This window comes from Salmo salar, chromosome ssa18 (assembly GCF_905237065.1).
Source record: "Salmo salar chromosome ssa18, Ssal_v3.1, whole genome shotgun sequence".
Lineage (NCBI taxonomy): Eukaryota > Metazoa > Chordata > Actinopteri > Salmoniformes > Salmonidae > Salmo > Salmo salar.
In genome coordinates this window covers 22,535,500-22,556,427 of record NC_059459.1, presented here as the reverse complement: position 1 = coordinate 22,556,427, position 20,928 = coordinate 22,535,500, and the positions used below count along the sequence as shown (strand labels likewise).

At 42.1% G+C, this 20,928-nt stretch overlaps 1 protein-coding gene and 1 long non-coding RNA gene across 3 annotated transcripts in view; both read right to left on the bottom strand.

The window, feature by feature from the left end:
• Positions 1–20,928, bottom strand: part of LOC106577051 (glutamate receptor ionotropic, delta-1) — a 353,761-nt gene that overhangs the window by 70,421 nt on the left and 262,412 nt on the right. The gene's annotated exons all lie outside the window — the stretch shown is intronic.
• LOC106577052 (uncharacterized) lies at positions 6,012–7,958 on the bottom strand. Its single transcript, XR_001322059.1, has 2 exons — positions 7,565–7,958; positions 6,012–7,150 (listed from the first exon to the last, which is right to left on the bottom strand). It is a non-coding gene; the product is annotated as an uncharacterized lncRNA (long non-coding RNA).

Genomic DNA, 20,928 nt, shown 5'->3' with positions numbered 1-20,928 from the left:
AAAACTCCCTCAGGAGGAAGAAGGGTCTGCATTTGACCAACAGCTATTCAAAGAAAGGTGAACAATGGAACGACACTTCTGCCGCACTTAAGTCAGCACACCAGTTTTTGTTGATGAAGAGGCAAACCCCTCCCCCCTCGATTTCCTCGACATCACTGTCCTGTCCGCACGGAGATTGGAGAGTGCATCGAGTTGGATGGACATGGGGGGTATCTTGTCTAAGAGCCATGTTTCAAAAAAGCAGAGAATATTGCAGATTCGAGAATCCCGTTGGTAGCAAATCCGTGATTGGAGGGCATCCATCTTATCATCAAGTGACTGTACATTGGCCGGTAGAATGGAGGGAAGAGGTGGCCTGTTCTCCCTTTGCCTTAATCTCGCCAGGATACCCCCTCTCTTGCCTCTGTAACGTTGGCGTTTCCTATCGGTAGCCCGAAAATCGGTTCAGAATAAAAGAAAGGGCCCAGGGCAGATGAGTCGAAGTTGAAGTTGAAGCCGGAATTGAGGTAAAGAAACTGCCGATCTGATGTTCAAAAGTTATTGTCGGTTGTAAGAAATTATAAGAAATGATAGCGAAAACATTGGTGACCCGTTTCAGCAAGCTAGGCATATGTTGCACCTCACTACTTCACAGGAGAGACATTTGAACGTGAACCTTTTATTTTTTTATCAAAATTCATTTTTCAGCAGAAATGTCTTCTGGAACATGTGAATTTTCATGTGCCTTAATAACAAACGTGTATGCCATTTGTAAATACAAATAAAATGGTAAAATTACGAGCCTGGTTGGTTTAGCCATGGAAAAAGACAGGTTCCTTCTCGCTAGCCATGATTGGCTGAGATAACGGATGGGCTGGACATGCCGAGAGATGAGTTCAGATTGGTCTGCTATGTAGCATGCTTCTGTCTATAACATGAGCAGCTCAGTATGAGTAGATAATCCTTGCTATCCTGGCAATTTTGAAAGATATCGAGAACTGCAAAAGTGTTGCTACGGCTCTCAACAACATTGCTGCCCTGAATTTAGCAGGTGCTATCGACAAATATCAGTGGGGAGAAATTGTGATGGACTACTTTCTGGAGGACGATCGTGCCATGCTGACTCTCTGACTCCGAAAGTGAATCAGACGATTAGGAAATCCTTGATTTAGGTAAAAACATTTTAATTGAACCAGACATTATAGTCTTCTGATGACAGTGATGAGGAAGAAACGACAATCAACATTGTTGATTACATGACCCAACGAACTAGCCAGGTGTGTCTGGGGGTGATTATGGCCAGCTATTTTATTTCATGAACATGTGAACAGGTCTAGACAATAGAGACCCATTCACTTACACTTCATGGTCAACAGTATGTGGACGCCCCTTCAAATTAGTGGATTCAGCTATTTCAGTCACACCCGTTGCTGACAGGTGTTTAAAATCGAGCACACAGCCATGCAATCTCCATAGACAAACACTGGCAGTCGAATGTACTAAAGAGCTCAGTGACTTCCAACGTATCACCGTCATAGGATGCCAGCTTTCCAACTAGTCAGTTCGTCAAATTTCTGCCCTGCTAGACCTTCCCCGGTCAACTGTAAGTGCTGTTATTTTAAAGTGGAAACATCTAGGAAAAACAACGGCTCAGTCGTGAAGTGGTAGGCCACACAAACTGCAACACTCACTACCGAGTTCCAAACTCCCTCTGGAGGCAACATCAGTACAAGAACTGTTCGTTGGGAGCATCATGAAATGAGTTTCCATGGCCGAGTAGACGCACACAAGCCTAAGATCACCATGCGCAATGCCGAGCATCAGCTGGAGTGGTGTAAAGCTTGCTGCCATTGGACTCTGGAGCAGTGGAAACACGTTATCTGGAGTAATGAATCACACTTCACCATCTGGCAGTCCGATGGACAAATCTGGGAACACTACCTACTCAAATGCATAGTGTCAACAGTAAAGTTTGGTTGAGGAGGAATGATGGTCTACGGCTGTTTCTCATGGTCAGGCTAGGCCCCATAGTTCCAGTGAAGGGAAATCTTAACGCTACAGCATACAATCACATTCTAGACGATTCTGTGCTTCCAACTTTGTACAAACTGTTTGGGGAAGACCCTTTCCTGTTTCAGAATGACAATGTCCCCTTGCACAAAGCGAGTTCCATACAGAAATGGTTTGTTGAACAACTTGACTGGATTACACCGAATGTCAAACACATGGACATTTCCTATGACAGGATATGGATCCAGGACCTCTATATTAGGTGGTGTCAGAGAAAGGCCCTAAAAATTGTCAAAGACTCCAGACTGTTCTCTCTGCTACCGCACGGCAAGCGGTACTGGAGCACCAAGTCGAGGTCCAAAAGGCTTCTTATCAGCTTCTACCCCAAAGTCATGAGACTCCTTAAGAGCTAATTGAAGGGCTACCCAGACCCCTCTTTTACGCTGCTGCTACTCTCTGTTTATAATCTATGCACAGTCACTTTAACTCTACCTACATGTACAGTACATATTACCTCAATTACCTCGACTAACCGGTGCCCCCGCACATTGACTCTGTACCGGTACCCCCTGTATATAGTCTCGCTTGTTATTTTACTGCTGCTGTTTAATTATTTGTTACTTTTATTTTCTATTTTTTACTTATCTATTTTTTTCTTAACACTTTTCTTCTAAGTATTGTTGGTTAAGGGCTTGTAAGTAAGCATTTCACTGTTGTATTCGACGCATGTGACAAATAAAAACTGGATTTGATTTCATTTGGTCATCCCTACTGCCTGTGATCTGGCGGACTCACTAAACACACATGCTTAATTTGTAAATTATGTCTGAGTGTTTGAGTGTGCCCCTGGCTTTCCATAAATTAAAAAACAATAGTATGGTGTCATCTGGTTTGCTTAATATAATGAATTTCTCATTATTTGTACTTTTACTTTGACTTTTGATACTTAAGCATATTTTATTAATTACATTTACTTTTGATACTTAAGTATATTTAAAACCAAATACGTTTAGACTTTTACTCAAGTAATATTTAACTGTGTGATTTTCACTTAAGTCCTTTGCTATTAAGGTATCTTTACTTTTACTCAAGTATGACAATTGGGTACTTTTTCCACCACTGCTTTTTGATATGCTAAAAAATGTACATTTTCAATGCTTATTTGAGTTTTGAGAACATGTCCAATAATTTGACAAATATTAAATCCATATAATTATTTCAGACATAGGCTAAATGTTTTGTATCCCATCTGCATAAAGGCATGTGCAAACCGCAAGCTAAAAGCACTGTAACTCTGGTAGCCTAGAAACAAGAATCATGTATTTTCTGCTGTTATTTTTTTATTTGGATACCACAAATTAGTGTTCGAAATGACAACTGGAGAAACAAAGAGGTGAGAACATTTTCAGAAAATACCTCAAAGAAGTTAACGCTAAAATGAGTAGCTAATTGGAGATGTTTTATTTATCTTAGTAACTAGAATCAAGAATCTTTAGCTAATTTGGACAGCAGCCGTAGGGCTAGCAAGCTAGCTAGGCTTGTTAGCTGCCTAGCTAGCTAACAAGCTTCAAGGTGACAGATAACGTTTTAAAACGTTTGGGCGTATTTTGTATTACTGGTTAATATTCACCTTATTTTAGAACCCGGAAACAAAACAATGTCCGAACGTTATGTTTTGTGGAGGATTTCTGTTATGGCGCTCTTGCCATTTTGCGAACGTTAGCTAGCTAGCTCAAAATGTTGTGGGATCATACCAAGAAAAACCTTTCAAAATCAAATGGCAAGTCTGTGCAACATCCGCGGATTATTCAAGAGTGGGAGGACAATATGAAAAAATGGCCACATAGCTCCTACGAAGACATCTTCAATTATTTAGTCTCATCTCTCGGTGTGGATGGGGCAGAGATGAGGAGCTACAAAAGCACAGAGGCATATCAATATCTCCACAGCGGCATAGTTGGGAGGGTGCTTATTCACTGTCTTGCGGATGACAACCTGGTGTTCCTCAAAGCAGATTCCAGCCCAGTCAGAGCAAAACACACCATCATTCTGCCTGGATTCTTGTATCATCTGTCAGCACGGTAGAGAAGGCAGGGTGTTCTTGTGTTGTAGGGCAGGGGAAGTCTTGCAGTCATGCAGCTGCAATACTATGGAAGGTAGCTAGCTCGCTGGCTTTTTGTTTATCATAACCCTTTCTATGACTGATACGTTTGACGTTAGCTAGTTACTTAGCTAGCTAGCTAATTGTGATGATACCATATCACTGGGCAGAACTGATAATGTTAACTATTACAACATGCACACACAGTTTTTGGTTTCAATGGCTCATTGTGTAAGTATATCAGTCCAATCTCGAATGGCAATGATGTAGGTACAGAATCAAGGTGAGTTTTACGATCAAATAGAAAAATATCACCATAACCTAAACCTACTAGTTAAAAGGAAACTGTGTAAACTAGTCAGCTGTGAACACCATGTATACTAGTGCTCTGTGCTGTAATTGACTATTCTAACAGTAGTGTTTTGTTGAAAGTACAGAATGCTGTGTATGGAGGATTGACAGGGGTGTCCTGTACAGATAAACAATGCCAGTGGAACTCTGGGATGCAGCGGAATTTATCTCCAAAAGGTTGAGCGAGATCTGTTTCAAACATCACAAACCAAGTGATGAGTTCTCTGAGAGCACCCCAGCCGCTTCTCCATCTCTACCTCCAACTGCTGCGTACCACTCCCACAACGCATTTCAGAAGAGTTTGGAAGGGGCCAATGTTCCAGTGGGGAGCCTTCTGCACAAGTGCATCAAAGCTAAACCAAACAGTCATCAGGTTCCAGCAGCAGCCACACAGCTACAGCAGCCTCATGGTGAACACGGCATCAACATGCAGTGTCAGAAATGCTTGTCATTTTATGACGTTTATGTTAAGCTGGAGGAGTGTAAATGTGCCAGCTTGGAGGAGGTCATTAAAGCACAGAGTGCCTCCCATGCGTGGTATGATGTGCATAAACTTTGGATCACTGCTAGCTCAGCAAAAAAGGTTCCAGTGCGCACTTCAACAAATCCCAACAACTTTGTGAGGAAGCATCTCTTCCCCAGGTTCCATGGGAATTCCGCGACCACATATGGCAAGGAGAACAAGCAGGTGGCCTACACATGGATGGAGAGTTGTGGGTTTAGTCTGGAGAGGAGAGGCAATGTAGTGTGTCAAGGAGCCATTGCTTTCTCCAAGCCCAGATGAAGTGTTAAACTCTCAAGAACTTCTAGATATCAAATGTCCTGTTCTGAGTAAGAAGTGTGAGTCTCTGACTGAACTGTTCTCTGGCAAACTCACCGTCGTAAAGCTGGTGGATGGAGTTCCTCAGCTGCAACCTAATGGAGGCAGTGGGTACTACATGCAGGTGCAAATGGGCATGTTCTGCACAAGACTGGAGAGATGCAAACTGCTTGTCTAGGCTCCTTCCGAGCAGGTTGTTATTGATGTGCCTTTTGATGTGAAGTTCTGTGCTGATGTTATCCCTAAACTGAAGGCATTCTATTTCACACATATGCTACCAAGGATAGTAGATGAGTTCCAGTCAGGCAGACTAATTCTGTGCTAAAATATGTTATTCTATGTGGTATGTAGTGGCCTAATACTTCTGTGTTTTTAAATAGTTCCTATATTTTATGCCTTGTAAAGCTCTCTGTCATCGCTACCTTATTATCTAAGCATAACTCTTGATTGGTGTTTTTGTGTTGCACAGTTCTCTTCATATGCACATTTACCTGATTACATTTGCATAGTTCTTGGTGTTTTTTTATCTTTCCTTGTACAGCTCTTCATACATGTTTATCTAATGCCTACGGATACCTCCTTATGATTTATAGCTCTTTTCATATGACACTTCATGAACTTATCTAAGCATACCATAATGCATATTGCACTTGGAAAATGATGGTGTTTATAAAAACACTAAGAAATTCAACTTTGTTGACATTTTCTTTGATACTTAACATTTTGAAATGAAGGACGAGGAGGCATGTCTAAGGGTTTCAAATGTGTTTTCAGTTTTATTCTGGGTTTGGCTTTCAAAGGCACAAATTAAGAAAACAGTCTGGCATTTCGTAAACAGTTGTCTTCCCTCTTGGTCTGTAAGAAAGAAAGAAAATGTATTTTAAATAGATTGAAGAAGGCATGATAACAGCACCTATTGGATGCCTGTAATTATCAGGAACAGGCAAAGTTACACTACATTTCTAATGTAGGAACATTAAAATGATTCAGATTAAATAGGAAACTATATATACACACAGTATCTCATGTGGATAAAATTAGTGTAAAGTTACATTTCATATGTATGAACATTCTCACTGCTCACTAAGCATCCTTGTGGATGACTTCACCCTGCATGTTAACAAGTGCTGCACAGATTTTAAGGACTTTGTCCATTTTGTACGTCAGGTTGATGGGAACAGTCTGGGAGAGGATTTAGAACACCTTGAGTCGTTTGATATCTCTCTCAACATGTACATTAGCTATCCTTCTCGTGCTTGTGACATCCTCGTCAGACAGCGAGTCTCCTTTTGAGTGAAGGCTGGTATGGCAAGGTTTACCTTCCTCTCATACAGCAGATCTCAGATGGTGAAGCCCCTGTCTGCCATAACTTAATTGCCAGGCCTAAGGTACTCCATTAAAGCACTGAGGCATTGTGTTCTGGATTGTCTCCCTCCGCAACCATGGAATGTAGATCCTCATGTGCTCCTCCATTGTGTCAATCCAGTAGGAAAGGATTCTGCTCACTACTCCCTGGGACACAGCAAAGCGTTCAGTAAGATCACCCTGGAGTAGATTCAGCTTCATCAAGGCTATCAGTATTTGATCAGTGATATGCATTCTGAAGTTCGCCGTGTAAAATTTCTGCAGAAACGCTACATGGTCAAATAAAACACTAAGTGGAAGGTCAGTATATAACACTGAGCTAGTGTCATTCTTCAGGATGGTGTGGGTCAATGGCTCTGCACCACTACATTGGGTTTGTTTGTGGCAGGTGCGCTTGTTGACTGGTTCTCTTGACATGTAGCTGTGCAGTCAATGCTGGAACTTCCTATTGAGTATCAGCATCTTTATGCTGCGGTGGCATTGCATACTCTGATCAGACTCTGCATCACCACAGTTGTCTTCATCTGTCAAACAAACATAAGAGGGAGCACAGGTTTAACACAATAAAATACACAGAAAGCCTACTGGTCATGGTTAGGTTAAAAGAAAAGAAAACACGTTTAATAATTTAGCTAGTTAGACATTTCATGAGCATCACCAGTGGCATGCCAGCAATGATGGGGATAATCATGGCATGGGGGAGACATTGTCAGACAGAAGTTGTATAGCTAACAATGTAGGAACACTGTATCAGATGGGCTGCCCTCAAGCTAGCCAGCTAAGTGAGTAACCTAGGCAACAGTTAGCTAGCTACAGTATGTTAGGACTTAGGAGTGGCTACCAACTATAACATATTTAGCTAAGTTAGCTAACTTCTGCCTGGTTCAGCACACCCATCTGTGATGATAGCTAGCGAGTAGCAGATATCTAACAGCTACCTGTATGTGTTGATGTTCTGATGAGATCGCCTTCGGGTCTGTACTGGAGCATCATAGCCCAGCAACATCTCAGGAAAACGATGCTCTTCAGTCGGCCTCTTGTCCACAATGTGATAGTAACAAACAGAGTCAGTTTGGTGGTTTCTTCAAGTTCAATACTTTGAGCCAAAGCCGAAGAGACTCCCTCGTCCTTAGGAAGTGAGTGCAAATCAAAAGGTTCAACTACACCTGGTCCTCAAAAAAATGTGGTGGTCAAAACGCTTCCGTTTCTGCCAGTTATTGTGGCATCCCCTTACCGACGATAAAATGCCCGTTTTGCGTGAATCCATGTTTGGAAAGTTGTGAGAAGCGATACTGAGTTAGATTGCTAGCTAGCTGCAAACTATTGGCCGGAAGTGCTTAACCGGAAGACCCCCACAAAAAAAACTAAACAGACCCCGCCCATATTTCTGTTGAAAATGAGTTGAATAAGCTAGCTGGCAGGCTGGCTGGCTGGCTGGCCGACTGGCCGGCTGGCCACTTGGATAGGTGGCTTGTTTCAGTCAGTTTTCTCATCATGAAAGAAGCAGGTAGAATAGCTACTTTGTGGAATGGTTATCTGAAATAACAATATTTTCTTCCAATATTGACACAATTGTGATTAATGATTTATGCATGCATTGACAGTTTGGAGTGGATCATAGACCAAAACTACCACCACGTTTGGTCTGGACTGTGAGTGACTGCCCCCGGCGCCGCTGACAACCCAATCTGCACCCATCGCATCCATCACCCATAACAAAGTGCCAATAGGGGTATTAAGGGTGTGCAACCTTTATTTTCTGTTAAATAAATAAAATGCATTTTTAGCAAAGATTGTCCTACATTTGCATCTTTACAGAAAACAGATGTTGTGATTGGAGCTCTGGATTTGCTATGCTTAATTTTTGAAACAGAAATAGCAGAGACGTGCTTTGGACTAAATATGAGGATCTTTGCTTTTCTCTGCCTACTACTGAATATTGTGCAAATGTATGCTAAGATATGTCACCTTCATGTGAAGAAGCAAGATGATTTTCAACGCCTGAACAGGTAAAATAATTTAGGTGCCGGACATTGATCATGAGTCAGATTTAGTACATTTTCAATCAGACATACACAACCGTTCAAAACTTTTGGGTCACTAATCAATGTCCTTGTTTTTGGAAGAAAAACGCTTTTTTTGTCCATTAAAATAACATCAAATTGATCAGAAATACAGTGTAGACATTGTTAATGTTGTAAATGACTATTGTAGCTGGAAACAGCAGATTTTTTATGGAATATCTACATAGACGTAGAGGCCCATTATCAGCAACCATCACTCCTGTGTTCCAATGGCACGTTGTGTTAGCTAATCCAAGTTTATCATTTTAAAAGGCTAATTTGATCATTAGAAAACCCTTTTGCAATTATTTTAGCACAGCTGAAAACTGTTGTTCTGATTGAAGAAGCAATACTTCTGGCTTTCTTTAGACTAGTTGAGTATCTGGAGCATCAGCATTTGTATGTTCGATTAAAGGCTCAAAATGGAGAGAAACAAAGGACTTTATTCTGAACTCGTCAGTCTATTCTTGTTCTGAGAAATGAAGGTTAGAGCCCTGCAAAATGACCTCCAGCAGGCCACAAATGTTTATGTGTCTGCTCAAATGGTCAGAAACAGACTCCATGAGGGTGGTATGAGGGCCCGACGTCCACAGGTGGGGGTTGTGCTTACAGCCCAACACCGTGCAGGACGTTTGGCATTTGCCAGAGAACACCAAGATTGGCAAATTCGCCACTGGTGCCCTGTGCTCTTCACAGATGAAAGAAGGTTCACACTGAGCACGTGACAGACGTGACAGAGTCTGGAGATGCCGTGGAGAACGTTCTGCTGCCTGCAACATCCTCCAGCATGACCGTTTTGGCGGTGGGTCAGTCATGGTGTGGGGTGGCATTTCTTTGGGGGGCCGCACAGCCCTCCATGTGCTCGCCAGAGGTAGCCTGACTGCCATTAGGTACCGAGATGAGATCCTCAGACCCCTTGTGAGACCATATGATGGTGCGGTTGGCCCTGGGTTCCTCCTAATGCAAGACAATGCTAGACCTCATGTGGCTGGAGTGTGTCAGCAGTTCCTGCAAGAGGAAGGCATTGATGCTATGGACTGGCCCGCCCGTTCCCCAGACCTGAATCCAATTGAGCACATCTGGGACATCATGTCTCGCTCCATCCACCAGCGCCACGTTGCACCACAGACTGTCCAGGAGTTGGCGGATGCTTTAGTCCAGGTCTAGGAGGAGATCCCTCAGGAGACCACCTCCTCATCAGGAGCATGCCCAGGTGTTGTAGGGAGATCATACACACACGTGGAGGCCACACACACTACTGAGCCTCATTTTGACTTGTTTTAAGGACATTACATCAAAGTTGGATCAGCCTGTAGTGTGGTTTTCCACTTTAATTTTGAGTGTGACTCCAAATCCAGACCTCCATGGGTTGATAAATTGGATTTCCATTGATTATTTTTGTGTGATTTTGTTGTCAGCACATTCAACTATGTAAAGAAAAAAGTATTAAATAAGATTATTTCTTTCATTCAGATCTAGGATGTGTTGTTTAAGTGTTCCCTTTATTTTTTTGAGCAGTATATATAGATAAAGATATTCCCTGATATTGACCCTTTTCGGCTTGTGGCCTGACTCTCCTCCACCAGTCATACAAGGAGAATGGTCTAGTACCTCCCATCAAAAAGAGAGCCTGCCCAAGCAAGCACAGGTTACACCTGAAGCATGAGTACTTGCAGCGAGTTATGAACTTCATCAACAACTATGCAGAGGATAATGCAAAAGTTTTACCAGGACGCCACCCAGGACACAAACACTTTGGTGGAAAGCTGCTGACATCACAGGTGGCAATAGTAGCGGTGTGGCGTCTCCACAAGGAATCGAAGACAACATTTGGTATATTAAGCATAAACAACACATGATATGTATTATTTCATTTACCTCCAACATGATTGGCATTACTTTTATTGATCTTACAATATTTTCAGAGGTACGTGCAGTCGTGCTGTCTTCTTTCAGGAATCTGTGGAGAAATTTCTGACCCACATCTCAAACACTAAGCCCAGGACAGACCTGTGCTGGCAGTGCCAGAGGAACAACTATCAGGTCTTCAGATCTGCCAATCTGCCAGAAGCTGTTAAATCAGCCAAGCTAAAGCAGCAAGAGCAGTATCTCTTGCTTGTTCAGAGTGAGCGGCCTGTCTACCAGAAGATGGTTACCCAGCAAGCAAAGACAACAGGATGCATTACAGCTTTGATTTTGATCAACAGGTAAGCAACATTTCCTCCTTTATACTAATTGAGGACCTTATTACTGATGAATGTGTTTGTTTTTTGATGACAGTGTTTTTCTTCCTGCTTGCATTTAGTATTTATATTGATGTGTGTATTTTCTGTAATTTCTGTAATTCAGGGCTTATCTGCAAAATAGACATTGGTCTCAGTTTGACTCCCTGACGCAAGCCTGCTTCCCATTTTTATAAATAACAATCAGTATACGTCTTTCAAAGACCTGTGTAGGCCAGTAACAATACCAAACTCCGTACTTCAGGCCGCTGCCACAGATCAAGCAGTACCAGCACATCAGGTGAATATTATTTTCATTGCATTGTATGAGGTTATTCTTATTATCTAAACTTTGGAGGTGAATTGATGTTATGCAAGGTTGTAATGTCTTCTTAAAATTATGTTATATTTTCTTGTTTTACAGCTTCGATGCTCTGGAGCCTGGTGTTATTGTTACAAAGGAGCGCTCGGACTCAGTCGGGACCAGGTTTCAGCTGCTGTGGAACGCTGACGTCCTTCCGCACATAGATGGTCTGCCTGTACAAGCCCCAACAGGACTGGACACAACTAGACAAACATATAATTCTGAGAAGATCAGGGAGTTTTGCGATGAAGAGGGCATGGACATCACATGCCTTCCCCAAAGTGAAGGGCAGGACAGAAACATGCTCTCTAAATATAAACTCAGCAAAAAAAGAAACGTCCTCTCACTGTCAACTGCGTTTATTTTCAGCAAACTTAACATGTGTAAATATTTGTATGAACATGACAAGATTCAACAACTCAGACATAAACTGACCAAGTTCCTCAGACATGTGACTAACAGAAAATGAATAATGTATCCCTGAACAAAGGTGTGGGGGGGGGGGTCAAAATCAAAAGTAACAGTAACAGTCAGTATCTGGTGAGGCCACCAGCTGCATTAAGTACTGCAGTGCATCTCCTCCTCATGGCCTGCATCAGATTTGCCAGTTCTTGCTGTGAGATGTTACCCCACTTTTCCACCAAGGCACCTGCAAGTTCACAGACATTTCTGGGGGGAATGGTCCTAGCCCTCACCCTCCGATCCAACAGGTCCCAGACGTGCTCAATGGGATTGAGATCCGGGCTCTTCGCTGGCAATGGCAGAACACTGACATTCCTGTCTTGCAGGAAATCATGCACAGAACGAGCAGTATGGCTGGTGGCATTGTCATTCTGGAGGGTCATGTCAGGATGAGCCTGCAGAAAGGGTACCACATGAGGGAGGAGGATGTCTTCCATGTAACTCAAAGCTTTGAGATTGCCTGCAATGACAACAAGCTCAATCCGATGATGCTATGACACCACCGCAGACCATGACAGATCCTCCACCTCCAAATCGATCCCGCTCCAGAGTACAGGTCTCGGTGTAACGCTCATTCCTTCGACGATAAATGCGAATCTGACCATCACCCCCGTTGAGACTAAACCGCGACTCGTCAGTGAAGAGCACTTTTTGCCAGTCCTGCCTGGTCCAGCGACGATGGGTTTGTGCCCATAGGCGACATTGTTGCCGGTGATATCTGGTGTGGACCTGCCTTACAACAGGCCTACAAGCCCTCAGTCCAGCCTCTCTCAGCCTATTGCGGACAGTCTGAGCACTGATGGAGGGATTGTGCGTTCCTGGTGTAACTCGGGCAGTTGTTGTTGCCATCCTGTACCTGTCCCGCAGGTGTGATGATCGGATGTACCGATCCTATGCAGGTGTTGTTACACGTGGTCTGCCACTGCGAGGCCAACCAGCTGTCCATCCTGTCTCCCTGTAGCGCTGTCTTAGGCGTCTCACAGTACGGACATTGCAATTTATTGCCCTGGCCACATCTGCAGTCCTCATGCCTCCTTGCAGCATGCCTAAGGCACATTCACCTAGATGAGCAGGGACCCTGGGCATCTTTCTTTTGGTGTGTTTCAGAGTCAGTAGAAAGGCCTTTTTAGTGTCCTAAGTTTTCATAACTGTGACCTTAATTGCCTACCATCTGTAAGCTGTTAATGTCTTAATGACCGTTCCACAGGTGCATGTTCATTAATTGTTTATGGTTCATTGAACAAGCATGGGAAACAGGGAAACCATTTTACAATGAAGATTTGTAAAGTTATTTGGATTTTTACAAATTGCCTTTGAAAGACAGGGTCCTGAAAAAGGGAGGTTCTTTGAATTGCTGAGTTTAGATTCCCTTGTTCATGCATGGTACAGACGGACCAGTTAATCACTGGGGGCGAGTTCCCAGTCATCTAGACTATCTGCAGTGCCTTTATGGACATTCAAATATGCAGGTACCCATTTCACTGTACCGTTTACACCTTCTGTAGAGAACCATCCACTTAGATGTGGCTGTGGGGTGGTTATAGCCTATCTTTCACATGACCCATCAAGTTAGCCATGTGTGTCTGGGGGTGATTAAGGCCATCTATTGCATTTCATGAACATGTGTACATGTCTAGACAATAATGACCCATCCACTTAGCTAGATGTGGCTGGGGGTTGGTTACAGCATTTCTTTCAAATGACCCATCAATTTAGACAAGTGTGTCTGGGTAGACATCTTCTAATAATTATAACATTTTTATAAAATATTTTATCTGGACACTTTATTTTTTTGATATTGCTCCTATGCAAATATGCAAGTAACCATTTCACTGTACTGTTTACACCTTCTGTATCCTGTGCATGTGACAAATAAACTTTAATTTGATGTAGTGTGTTTTTACCAGAGACTGTAATGTGAAGAATAACATGACCTGCACCAAAGTCAGATTAAGATATAGTCAAGGTACTAGATCAAGTGTATTTTTTGCTGGAGTTTTTCCTTATTGTATGCTACTACTTTCACCACTTTTAGTCAATCTTAGGTTGTTTATTACTCTAACTTACTCACTGTGTTTAGCACATGGCCTCACGTGAATCCTTAAAGAGATGGGTGGGGCTAAGGCTTAAGAGGGTGTAAACGATGCTGAATGGTTGTCGACAAAGAAGAGCTCTCCAGTAGGTGTACCAAAATATTCTAGTGCCATTTTCTCAAAAGTAGGGTTACAAGTTTATCAACTTTAAAAGTAGAATTACTTTCCTATTGTTCCTCAACTGCAGTGTATGATATACATTTACATTTTTTACATTTTAGTCATTTAGCAGACGCTCTTATCCAGAGCGACTTACAGTAGTGAATGCATACATTTCATTTTTTTCATTTCATACATTTTTTTTTCTTTTTGTATTTTGTAGCTCTGTGTCTCTACTTTTATCCAATGTAAAAACAATTTTAAAAAAGCATTTTGCTACATAGTACAGAATCGAGGCGGTGGGTCACATTTCGTGAAAGTAAAGTAAACATAAACGACAAAAGAATCACAAAATAAAGTTGGGTCAGAGCTTGCAAAACGGTGGCCATCCAGTAGCTATTCCATGTGTGTGTGTGTGAGAGAGAGAGAGAGAGAGAGAGAGAGAGAGGACAGAAAACAGTAGGATATATAGTTTTTCTTGAACTGTGGTCCAATGCCTGCTTGTGCAGAATCTAATTTCCAGTATGCTCTAGAAGTGGCCGTAAGTAATGACTACAAGGCTTTATAGCTAGCAATGAACGTTTCAATACACCTGAGGAGCACTTTCATTCAACTGTTCTCATCATGATCAATAAAAGGGTCTGAATTGTGGCTCCCGGGGACATTATGCTCTTTAATATTGCACTGTGCTTTTAGGACAGTCATTTTCCGTATAGCCACGGAAAAGACTCCTATCAAGCCAGAGAAACATGGTGCTGTCAAAGCATAGCATACCATATGATCTCCCTTTTAATGACAACCCATATAGACTCGATAAAAACGCTTCAGCACGCATACATGAGGGGCATACGACGAGACAGAGGAAAGTGAGTGATGGGAGGGTGGGCTGAGGGAAACATGATCAAAGCCTATATTTTGAAATCACTTACTTCTCTATTAGTTTGATTAATGGGGCCAGCATAGTCCCCAGACAGAGGCAAGGGCCTTGAAAAATGATGCAATTACAGCTTTTTGAATGGGGGAATGAAAAGGCCTGTTGGAGAGAGGTACAGTATCTGGAGGAGAGTCTACAGGGCATCCTGGAGAGAATGCTCTCCCTTTTCAACCATCTCTCCATCGCCCACAAAGCCTTCATCCCTCCATCCAACTATACCCCCATCCCAAAGGTAGTTTGACCATCTCACCTTCCTACCAGTATATTTAATGGCATAAATGTAAACAAATGTCAAGTGACATACATTGACATACTGTTTCCTGCATATTAAAAAGAAAAGTGGCACATGACATCCCATTTTCTTCTATAGTGTTGCCTTAAACTATAAGGCTGTTCTAAAAACATTACAATAGCAGGGGACTACTGTACTCTACTTCTCAAAATTAGGGGCCGACTTACATGCCTAACTGTTTTGATTGGTTTTAAGAGAAGGAGCGTGGAACAGCCATCATGCAAAGCACTTTGGGTTGAGCGGCTAGTGTGCAGTATTAGTGTATTAGCAAGTCTTAAGTGGGGGTCCTGGAAAAAATATATTGTAACAAACCACACTGAAAATGATTAGGACAGAGCCTTTGCAATCCTTTCTGCATTGTTTGCACAATCCCTGGACATTTATGCTTAAGCTAAAGGACAGGGTTGAGGAGTTAGACTTCTTGTCGTGTTTCTAATGTCTTGTGGGGCCAGGAGGTTTTCCAGACCATGTGTCCTGAGTGAGTGAGGGAGGGAGTGAGTGGGTGGGTGAGTTAATAAGAATACCATAGATCCTGAGCACGACTTTCCCTGCCTAGAGTAAAGCACACACACACACACACACGCACACACGCACGCACGCACGCACGCACACACACACACACATACACACACACACGATCTTAATAAAAAGTGAGCAAACCTCATATGCCATGTCCTCATAAACCCTCTAAACTATAACTAATGCTTATGAACTGCCTGCACAGATTGAACAATATCAAAAGAAACGACAAAGACAAGCCATAATCACAGTCGTAGCCTACAAGTAGCTTAAGGTACCTAAGGGAACTTAAGGTATCACAGTCTAAGCTTACTTTTATATACTGAGTGTGATAAATCTGAATTTAAGTTCTGGCTCACACAGTCAGCATTTACAGTGTTTCTCACACACATGAGGCTTGGAAGCAGAGTTTCATGGAGACCAATTAAGGATTTCAATCAACCGCTAAGCACAGCTCATCTTCATTTACTTACAAAGCAGCCATACCCAAGTGAAAATGAGCATCATATGATTCTAGAGATTCTCTGGGAAAGCTCCCAGTTTCTAAATAACGGAGTATTATCAAATGAGAGTAATTTCAGGGAATAAAGATGTTGGTACAATAAGTTATGATATGAGTAACAAAGACAAATAGAAACAAATTTGTGTTGATTTGGCACTTGAGCATCAATACATTACCCATCCCCCAACACCTTCAACCAAGAGTCAAGACTAAACCAATTCACCTTGGTGGTGTGCAGACTGGTTTTATATTATTCTCCACGATTTCGCACAAACCAGAAAAAAATGCAACAATTTGTCTGTGAAACTATATATTCACAGTTATATGAATGAATTGTGGTTTTTTTTGGTAGCATTTCGTAGTGTAACTGATTTTACTAATTGCATTAGTAGTGTATAAAGTTAGAGGTGCCCTATTTGATATATTACCCGCTCCCCTACCTCGGGCTTCCGGTGGGGAGACTTGAGGTCAACTTACCCCTGCCCCCCTCCCCATCTCGTACTTCTGAGTGGGAAACCTTCCCAGGCAGTAGCCTGCCTAGCTCACAAACTAGAATCAGGGCGTCCACTCCGACAAGGTTAATTGACCCACAGTCCCACACGGTAACATGATATCATTGACGTGATGTGCAAATGAGCGATAGAAAACCGATTGCGCAAATGTCACCATTCCAAAAATTTTTGTGCGGGCGCCCCGTGCAGCCCTCGGCAGCCGACATGGGCAGCTGTCACCTATACCTAAATCCGCCACTGGTGCTGACTGTGAAGGTCCATCCTGGTGCAAAAAATTAAGAAAAGGTGTCCAAGAGGTAACACTAAGGATGTCTGGAAATCACACACATCCATGAAAATGTATCACCCTCTGTCAAGATGTGAATACCTTTTGGGGATCGCCATGGAGATGCACAAATTCAATTCACCGGACATGAGTTCATGTTGTCCATCCAACTGTGTTAAAAACATGTCCATTTTTGATCTGTACTGAACACTGTGATAAAGGACGGGGTGACATTTATCCCTCCCTTTATGAAAGAGGATTTATGATATTACAGATATCTCTAAAATAGGGACCAGGTACAGTGCCTTTGGAAGTATTCATACCCCTTGACTTATTCCACATTTTGTTGTGTTACAGCCTGAATTCAAAATGTATTACATAGATTTTTGTTAATTTCCAATAAATGTGAAAAGATTTCTACATGTTTTCACTTTGTCATTATGGGGTATTGTGTGTAGATGGGTGAGAGAATTTTTTTTTATTTGAGCCATTTTGAATTCAGACTGTAGCACAACAAAATGTGGAATAAGTCAAGGGGTTTGAATAATTTCTGAAGGCACTGTATGTGACTTAATGGATGAAAATGGCGGTTGTAGACCAGTGAGATCCCATTGAGTGATATACATTTTCAAAGAAAATAATTGGTATACAGTGAGGGAAAAAAGTAGTTGATCCCCTGCTGATTTTGTACGTTTGCCCACTGACAAAGAAATGATCAGTCTATCATTTTAATGGTAGGTTTATTTGAACAGTGAGAGACAAAATAAAAACAACAAAAAATCCAGGAAAACGCATGTCAAAAATGTTATAAATTGATTTGCATTTTAATGAGGGAAATAAGTATTTGACCCCCTCTCAATCAGAAAGATTTCTGGCTCCCAGGTGTCTTTTATACAGGTAACGAGCTGAGATTAGGAGCACACTCTTAAAGGGAGTGCTCCTAATCTCAGCTTGTTATCTGAATAAAAGACAACTGTCCACAGAAGCAATAAATCAGATTCCAAACTCTCCACCATGGCCAAGACCAAAGAGCTCTCCAGGGATGTCAGGGACAAGATTGTAGACTGACACAAGGCTGGAATGGGCTACAAGACCATCGCCAAGCAGCTTGGTGAGAAGGTGACAACAGTTGGTGCGATTATTCGCAAATGGAAGAAACACAAAAGAACTGTCAATCTCCCTTGGCCTGGGGCTCCATGCAAGATCTCACCTCGTGGAGTTGCAATGATCATGAAAACGGTGAGGAATCAGCCCAGAACTACACGGGAGGATCTTGTCAATGATCTCACGGCAGCTGGGACCATAGTCACTATGAAAACAATTAGTAACACACTACGCCGTGAAGGACTGAAATCCTGCAGCGCCCGCAAGGTCCCCCTGCTAAAGAAAGCACATATACATGCCCGTCTAAAGTTTGCCAATGAACATCTGAATGATTCAGAGGACAACTGGGTGAAAGTGTTGTGGTCAGATGAGACCAAAATGGAGCTCTTTGGCATCAACTCAACTCGCGTTGTTTGGAGGAGGAATGCTGCCTATGACCCCAAGAACACCATCCCCACCGTCAAACACAGAGGTGGAAACATTATGCTTTGGGGGTGTTTTTCTGCTAAGGGGACAGGACAACTTCACCGGATCAAAGGGATGATGGACGGGGCCATGTACCGTCACCCCTAAAGCCAACTCCTCCTTTGGTCGTCTCTCCTTCCAGTTCTCTGCTGCCAATGACTGGAACGAACTACAAAAATCTCTGAAACTGGAAACACTTATCTCCCTCACTAGCTTTAAGCACCAGCTGTCAGAGCAGCTCACAGATCACTGCACCTGTACATAGCCCATCTATAATTTAGCCCAAACTACTACCTCTTCCCCTACTGTATTTATTTATTTTATTTATTTTGCTCCTTTGCACCATATTATTTATATTTTATCTTTGAACTTTCTTCAAACTACAAATCTACCATTCCAGTGTTTTTCTTGCTATACTTTATTTACTTTGCCACCATGGCATTTTTTTGCCTTTACCTCCCTTATCTCACATCATTTGCTCACATTGTATATAGTCTTATTTTTTTTATTATTATTATTATTTTTTTTTTTATTCTACTGCATCATTGATTGTATGTTGTTTTACTCCATGTGTAACTCTGTGTTTTTGTATGTTGTCGAACTGCTTTGCTTTATCTTGGCCAGGTCGCAATTGTAAATGAGAACTTGTTCTCAACTTGCCTACCTGGTTAAATAAAGGTGAAATAAATAAATAAAATAAAAAAAAAATCTTTGGTGAGAACCTCCTTCCCTCAGCCAGGGCATTGAAAATAGGTCGTGGATGGGTATTCCAGCATGACAATGACCCAAAACACACGGCCAAGGCAACAAAGGACTGGCTCAAGAAGAAGCACATTAAGGTCCTGGAGTGGCCTAGCCAGTCTCCAGACCTTAATCCCATAGAAAATCTGTGGAGGGAGCTGAAGGTTCGAGTTGCCAAACGTCAGCTTCGAAACCTTATTGGCTTGGAGAAGATCTGCAAAGAGGAGTGGGACAAAATCCCTCCTGAGATGTGTGCAAACCTGGTGGCCAACTACAAGAAACGTCTGACCTCTGTGATTGCCAACAAGGGTTTTGCCACCAAGTACTAAGTCATGTTTTGCAGAGGGGTCAAATACTTATTTCCCTCATTAAAATGCAAATCAATTTATAACATTTTTGACATGCGTTTTCCTGGATTTTTTGTTGTTGTTATTCTGCCTCTCACTGTTCAAATAAACCTACCATTAAAATTATAGAGTGATAATTTCTTATCAGCAGGGGATCAAATACTTTTTTCACTCACTGCATCACTGTAATGTACTGGTTTGCCCCGCTGGTGCACTAGTTCCTTAGCATAAACAATACCTGGAAGCCATAATCAATGGGGACACATGGGGGGCAGTACAGGTATGTCTAAGGGTGAAACAGAACAAAATAAACATGACAAAATGGCTTCTACTGCTACAAATTAGCATCATCACAACTTAACCTGTTATGGCTAGGGGGCAGTATTTTCACGGTTGGATAAAAAACGTACCAGATTTAATCTGGTTACCACTCCTATCCAGTAACTAGAATATGCATATACTTATTACATATGGATAGAAAACACCCTAAAGTTTCTAAAACTGTTTGAATGGTGTCTGTGAGTATAACAGAACTCATTTGGCAGGCAAAAACCTGACAAGGTTTCAGGCAGGAAGTGGCCTGTCTGACAAGGTGTCGTTCTTCTTGTCTCTGTTTATTGAAGAGTGAGGATCTTAGCTGTCCCGTGACACTTCCTACGGCTGCCATAGGGTCTCAGAAGGCGGTAAAAAGCTGAATCGTGGCTTTGCAGGCTCTGGCTGAAAAAAAGTAGCGCGTTTGGGTAGTGGCTGGTTACAGTACTGTGAGACTCAGGCTCGTGCCCGCGTCGACTGAAAGCTTTGTTTACTTTCCTCTGTTTAGCTAAAAGGAGATTCCCGGTCAGAATATTATCGCTTTTTTACGAGAAAAATTGCATAAAAATGGATTTTAAACAGCGGTTGACATGCTTCGAAGTACGGTAATGGAATATTTAGATTTTTTTTGTCACGAATTGCGCCATGCGCGCGACCCTGATTTACCATTTCAGATAGTGTCTGGGACGCACGAACAAAACGCCGCTATTCGGATATAACGATGGATTATTTTGGACCAAACCAACATTTGTTATTGAAGTAGTAGTCCTGGGAGTGCATTCTGACGAAGACAACAAAAGGTAATCAAACTTTTATAATAGTAAACCTGATATTGGTGAGTGCTAAACTTGCCGGGTGTCTAAATAGCTAGCCCGTGATGCCTGGGCTATGTACTTAGAATATTGCAAAATGTGCTTTCACCAAAAAGCTATTTTAAAATCGGACATATCGAGTGCATAGAGGAGTTCTGTATCTATAATTCTTAAAATAATTGTTATGCTTTTTG